Raw genomic sequence first — 6548 nt, 5'->3', positions numbered from 1 at the left:
TTACTCATTACACTGCATAGTAAAGGAAGTAGTTGACTAAATATTTTGAAGCCGTGGGGGAAATACTTCATTTAGACCTGTGATTATTGTTTTTATTGCAGTAAGCAATGTGATTTGTAAATGAGTGATACTATTTGAAATTGATCTGACAGTATAAAAATTCTATGCTTTAATTTTTTTAATTGAAAAATTTACTTTTATATAAGGGTGTGCATTTGGAGTTTGTCACAGTGCACGCTTTGAAATTAGAAGCTCATTTCAAGGTGTCTGTATTCCCTTTTCTTGGAGATAGTGTCTTTATCACACCCTTCAGAGGCCCGGAACCACTGCGGAAGAAGGAATGGAAGGAAGATAAGAGCCTAGGCATAGGAAGGAGTTCTTTGGAGTGCAGTATTCCATACAAATTGTGGGATTTGTATTCATGCCTCCATAGAGGTTGGCACCAGGTACACAGGCTTTGTACAATATGAAGGCAAATTATCACATCAAAATAGAAGGGCTAGTTGGAAAGAAGAAGGGTTTCAGTTCAGAGTGTATGGAAGAAGAGGCAAAAGTTGTTGGAAGGGGATTATGACCAGGGTACACTGTTTATATGCATAGTTTTCAATAAAAACTTTAATTCAAAAGAGTTATTGTCACAGACTGTTCTCAGCTCATGGGCATTTGTTCTGTTTTTCTTTCTCTAATAGATTAATATTTACCTAAAATTGCCAGCATTTGAAATTAGGAATTATATCTGAGAACAGAAAATGAGTAGTTCAGTGATTGTTGTAAAGGGTAATTTCAAATGTCAAGTAGCCCAGAAAAATAAACACTGTCTCAACCAATGGGACCTCATTAAACTAAAAACCTTTTGCACAGACAAATATACCGTAATCAAAGCCATTAGAATACCCACAGAATGGGGAAAAATTTTGCCAGTGATACCACTGACAGAGACCGAGTATCTGAAATCTGTAAGGAACTCAAAATACTAAATAAAAACAAACATTACACTCAAAAAGTGGGTCAGGCCCACTACGATGCCCTCATCCTCGTCACGCCCGGGGTCCCCACGGCCGAGGACTGGGCTCAGGGACGCGCTTTGGTGTCACCTGATGCGCCCCTAGCCGGCGTGCGAACCGATGGCCAGGGCGAGGATCCCCTGGAATCCCTGGAAGAAGAGGACAAGTTGGAGAAGACTAGTGGAGGAGGAGGAGGATTTCAGGAGGGAAAAAACTGTGGCGCCGGATCGAAAGCAGGCGGCGGGGATTTGCCACCGGTTGTGGGCAGCGCTAAGAAAGCTGATGGTGGGGAGACGGGGCGCACGGCCGCGTGCAGCCCCGAGGACGAGACGTGGGAGGTGCTGGAGGAGACGCCGCCGCCCGTGTTCCCCCTACGGCTGCACGGCCTCCCTGGACTGGCCACTTGGCTGCGCCGCGCGCTGCCCCCGGCCCAGGCCGGAGCCCTGCAGCTGGCGCTGCCCCCGGCGTCTCCCCGCGAAGCCCGGAGGAAAGCCGCGGCGTTGCGGGCCGGGGCCTGGAGGCCGGCTCTACTGGCCAGCTTGGCGGCCGCCGCCGCCCCTGTACCCGGCCTGGGCTGGGCTTGCGACGTGGCGCTTCTCCGCGGGCAGCTGGCCGAGTGGCGGCGGGCGCTGGGGCTCGAACCGGCGGTCGTTGCGCGGCGCGAGCGCGCCCTGGGCCTGGCTCCGGGGACGCTAGCCGAGCGCGCGTTCTTCCCGGGCCCCGTGACACGCGCGGAGGTGGAAGCCCGGCTGGGATCCTGGGCGGGCGAGGGCACGGCGGGCGGGGCGGCCCTGGGCGCGCTGTCCTTCCTGTGGCCCGCGGGTGGTGTCGCGGCCACAGGCGGGCTGGGCTACCGGGCTGCCCACGGCGTCCTGCTGCAGGCCTTGGACGAGATGTTAGCTGATGCCCAGGTCATATTGACACCCCCCTGAGTCCACCCAGCGAGGGGCAGGCGTGGGGGTGGCTGGGGTGCCTTGTGAAAACGGGTTGTGGGGTGGGTGGAAGGGTGCTACTCAATCCTGGGGACTTTTTTTCCCCCCCTTTATTTTTTTTAAATATGATTTTATTTATTTGAGAGAGAATGGGCACACCAGGGCCACCTTGTGCATCTGGCTTAAGTGGGTCCTGGGGAATCGAACCTTGGTCCTTTGGCTTTGCAAGCTAAGCCATCTCTCCAGCGCAATCCTGAGGGCTTGAAGGGGTTGGGTTTGATTTCTGGGATTGTTATGCTCAGTGACTATTAGACTCCTGAGCTGGAGTGGGGTCCACAGGTTAGGGCTTCCCGTTGTCTCTACGCTTAGAAATAGGCCTCTCGGACCTTAATCGGTTCTTTCTGATGGAAGGTTTCCCTGTGGGGTGAACCAATGACCCCTGGAGAGACCCTCGGACTCTGCTCTCCCTCTCTCTTTTTGTTCCAACAAAACCGAAGGGAGGGGGCAAGTGTGTGGGCATGGCAGCGAACAGATGGGAATGAGGCTTTCTGGATATGCAGGAATCGAAGTCCTTACTTCCTGCCCGGCATCCCTGTGACCATGGAGCTATCCCTCTGAGTTTGGGAAAGGGTGTGACTACCCCCATTTTATGGGTGCTGGGTGTTTCAGGGTGTTTCTAGCATGTGTGTTCCTGTCCCTTTAAGGGGTTTCTATATTATGGTTATTGGCTTCCTCTGTTGTAATGACTTTTTTTTTTAAACCCTTTTTGTTTTTGAGTTGGCCGTAGTAGGTCCTGCCTCGGGACTTATGCACACGCTGTCTTTTTGTTTCGTTGTTTTGAGGCAGGAAAGGGGCCTCACTGAGCCCAGGCTGGCCCTGAACTACAGTGATCCTCCAACCTCAGCCTCCCCAGTACTGGAATTATAGGCATGCGCCACGACGACCGGTTATTGTTTTTGTGACCGGCTCTTTGTCCAGGTCTCTACTGAAATGTCCCCACAAAGAGGACTTCTCTGATTACCTCAAGTTGGGTAGCTTGCACATCCACATAACTGACCAGTTAGTTTTCCTCATAGCAAATAGTATTTTATTTTGTTTTGTTTTGTGAGAGTCCTCTCTTATTTATTACAGAAAGAGGTAGAGAGAGAATGGGCATGCCAGCACCTCCAGCCGCTGCAAACAAATTCCATATGCATGTGCCACCCTGTGCATCTGGCTTACATGGGCACTAGGGAGTCCAACTTAAGTCCGTAGGTTCCTCAGGCAAGTGCCTTAATCACTGAGCCATCTCTCCAGTCCTCCTTATAGCACATATTACTGTCAAAATGACCTTATTAAGGCATTTGCCTGTTTGCTGGTATTCTTGCCTCCTTGCCCAGAGTGGTCTCTGGTGTAACCAACCCCAGCTCTGACAGCAGTGCCTGACACACAGTGGCCGGTCCTGCCAAACACTGACGGGCGGCAGTGGTCGGTGTGTTCTCACAGCGGCTGATGTCTCCAGGGAGAGGACAGCACGGTGGGAGGCGGAAGCCCTGGGAAGCAAGGGTAGCGTTGCTGCAGTCCTGTCTCTGGGACCAGTGCCTTCTTGTCTGTCTGGAACAGGCTGCACCTTGAGTAGTTCATCCGCGGCCAAGAACAAGGGTTGCTGGTCTGAAGCTGGGCAGAGGTGCCTCCATCTGCGGTTAGAACTCCCACCACTGGCACAGTTAATGGCAGCCAAGTCCAGGTGATGCGGGGTACGGTAGGCACACCTGCGATCCCAGCACTGGAGAGGTGGAGGCAGGAGGATCGGAGGTGCAAAGCTAGCTTCATATTGAGTGGAAGCCCAGCCTGGGCTAGCCCCCCCCCCCACAACCCACATACACAAGACCCTGAGGCTGGTGAGGGGCAAACGATCCTACGGGACTTTGGGCAAGTACTCTGTGAATGGCTCTTATGCGTAGTTTTGTGAGAGTTCACTGTATTTGTATATACTGTCCTGACTGCATATGAGCACACACCATACTGTAGCCTCCTCTTTGAAGCCAGGCATGCTGAGAACTCAAACATTACTCCTGGACACACACCCTCCACCTGGGAAGCCCCAGGGTGACCAGTCCTAGACCACTCTCTACAACTATGACCACCCCCACCACTCTTTTTCATGCAGTCCAGGCTGGCCTCAGACTCATAACCAAGAATGGCCTTTTTCTTCTGATGCTACTGGGATTCCAGACATGTGTTACAACGTCCAGCTCTGACCCTGTCTTTTTTTTTTTTTCTTGTGACTTATGCCTTATTTTGTTGACAGTTTTGTGCGCATATACAATTTAACCATAAACCCCTCCCGATTACTCCCCCCCCCAAAAAAAAGTGGGTCAGGAAGTAGTGTTCACAGGAAGAAATGCAAATGATTAACACACACTTCTCTGGTGGCAATTTGGGAATTAATGCCTCCTTGAGTCAGTGTTTTCTTGGGGATGTGCTTATGGGTGGTATAACGAAGTTCCTTTTGCTAGTGTGTGGCACACTCTGTTCCTAGTGTCCGTCTGATGTTTCCAAGAAGATTATGCCCACCTTCTGTCATGCCTTCAGTGTGCCCTTCCATCATGGACCAGACCCTTGAGTCTATAAGCCAAAATAAACCATCTTGTACAAGCTGCACCTGACAGCAATGTGAACCTGACTACAACAGTTAAATTGGCACCAGGAGAGGGATCATTGCTGCTAGAAACCTGATTCTGTGGCTTTTGGGCTTTTGGAATGGCTTTGTAGGAGGAATGTGGATGAACTTAAAATCTTAGTCTAAGAGATGCTTTGCACTGCTGTAAGTACAGTTTAACACATTATTCTGGTCAGAATTGAAAGAACTGAATGCACAAAGAATTATGGACTGTGGGGTTTGGCTTCTAAGTGTGAAAAAGTTTTGCCTGGACTGGCTAGAAGCAGTTTGCATGACTTGTTTGCTATTATTCCTGTGTCCTGAGAACCTGTGCAGGGCTCCTTTATGTAGAAATTAACTTATGTGACCAGAGGGATTTGGCCAAAAGAAAAAAAAAGAAGAAATATTTGAACCAAAACTGCTGCCCACTTAGCTACAATTGTTTGAGAGATTGCAATCATTGAAATTTTGGATATCTGACTCGCATTGGGACAAAAGGAAAAAATGCATACTCTTTTGAAGGGGACTGAATGCTGATGGCCTGTCCTATTTTTCAAAGTCAGCTTTATTACCCCCTGGATTAAAAAGTCAGTAGTCCACCTGGTACTAAGGCATATAACAAATGCAGGAAACACAGGGTCATTGAATTTGCAACATAGTTTGTACTTTGGAAATGGCCATGGGAAGAGTGAAGCAGGCTTCTTGGATTACTTGTGTGTATGCCTGATGGAGCCATGAGGATGAACCGCTGGTTGCAGTGGAGATGCAATGGATATGCAAGGACTATGAGATGGCTGCCAAGAGCTACCAGCACAGATGAAGTTTTTCAGACTGTGAGTAGCATAGCTGGAGGGGCTGAATTGATGCTCCAGAGACTTGCCATTGGTTACAGATATTGGACTTGGAGATATATCACTGACTAGAGATGTTGGACTTGGAGGTACAGCATTTCATGTTTTCCCTCATTAAATATTATATTGGTTGAATATTTCTTTGATATGCCAAATGCTATCTTTTGCAGTGTGAATGTTTATTCTGTGCCATTATGGGTATTTTGGTATATGGCTCAGTTAAAAGACCTTGGACTTTGGCATGCTTGAACATCATTGGGATTGATGAAAACTATGGGGTGCTTTTAAGTTTCAATGAGTACGTGGCATTTTACATCATGGATTGTTAATACTTTATGGGGCCATGGGCACAATGGGGTGGTGTGATTCAGGGGTCCCCCATAAACTTAGGTGTTCTGAATGACAGGTGCTCAGCTGATGGAATTGGGAAATTAACACCTCAGGAAGGCAGTGTATTGTTGGGGGCAGACATATGGGTGCTGTAGCCAGATTCCTATTTCTTATATTCAGCACACTCTCCCGTTGCTGTTGTCCATCTAATGTTGCCCAAGTGATGTCCAACCTCTGTTCATGCCTTTGTATCCCCCTGCTATGATGGAGCTTTCTCTCTAGTCTGTAAGCCAAAACAAACCAAACCTCCCCTCCCCCCAACAAGCTACTCTTGGTTTGGTGTTTTCAGACAGGAATGGGAAGCTGACTGCTACCCTAATCATGTAAATATAAATTAAAACAATTATGAGATTCCACCTTACTCCAGTTAGGATGGTGTGGTGGTTTTATTCAGGCATCCCCCATAAACTTAGGTGTTCTGAATTCTAGGTTCTCAGCTGATGGAGATTTGGGAACTAACAGAGTATTATTGGGGGTGGGCTTATGGGTGTTACAGCCAGTTTCTCCATGCCAGTGTTTGGCATACTCTCCTCTTGCTATGGTCAACCTTAGGTTGGTTCCCTCTGCCTATGCCATCATTTACCCCTGCCATCACGGAGGTTCCCCTCAAGCCTGTAAGCCAAAAGAAACCTTTTTTTCCCCACAAGTCGCTCTTGGTTGGATGATTTCTACCAGCAATGCAAAATGGACTGCAACAGTAAAGCGGTACTGAGGAGTGGGATTGCTGCTA

The sequence above is a fragment of the Jaculus jaculus genome, unplaced genomic scaffold (assembly GCF_020740685.1).
Source record: "Jaculus jaculus isolate mJacJac1 unplaced genomic scaffold, mJacJac1.mat.Y.cur u25, whole genome shotgun sequence".
Taxonomy (NCBI): domain Eukaryota; kingdom Metazoa; phylum Chordata; class Mammalia; order Rodentia; family Dipodidae; genus Jaculus; species Jaculus jaculus.
Note: the sequence above shows the minus strand (reverse complement) of the source record.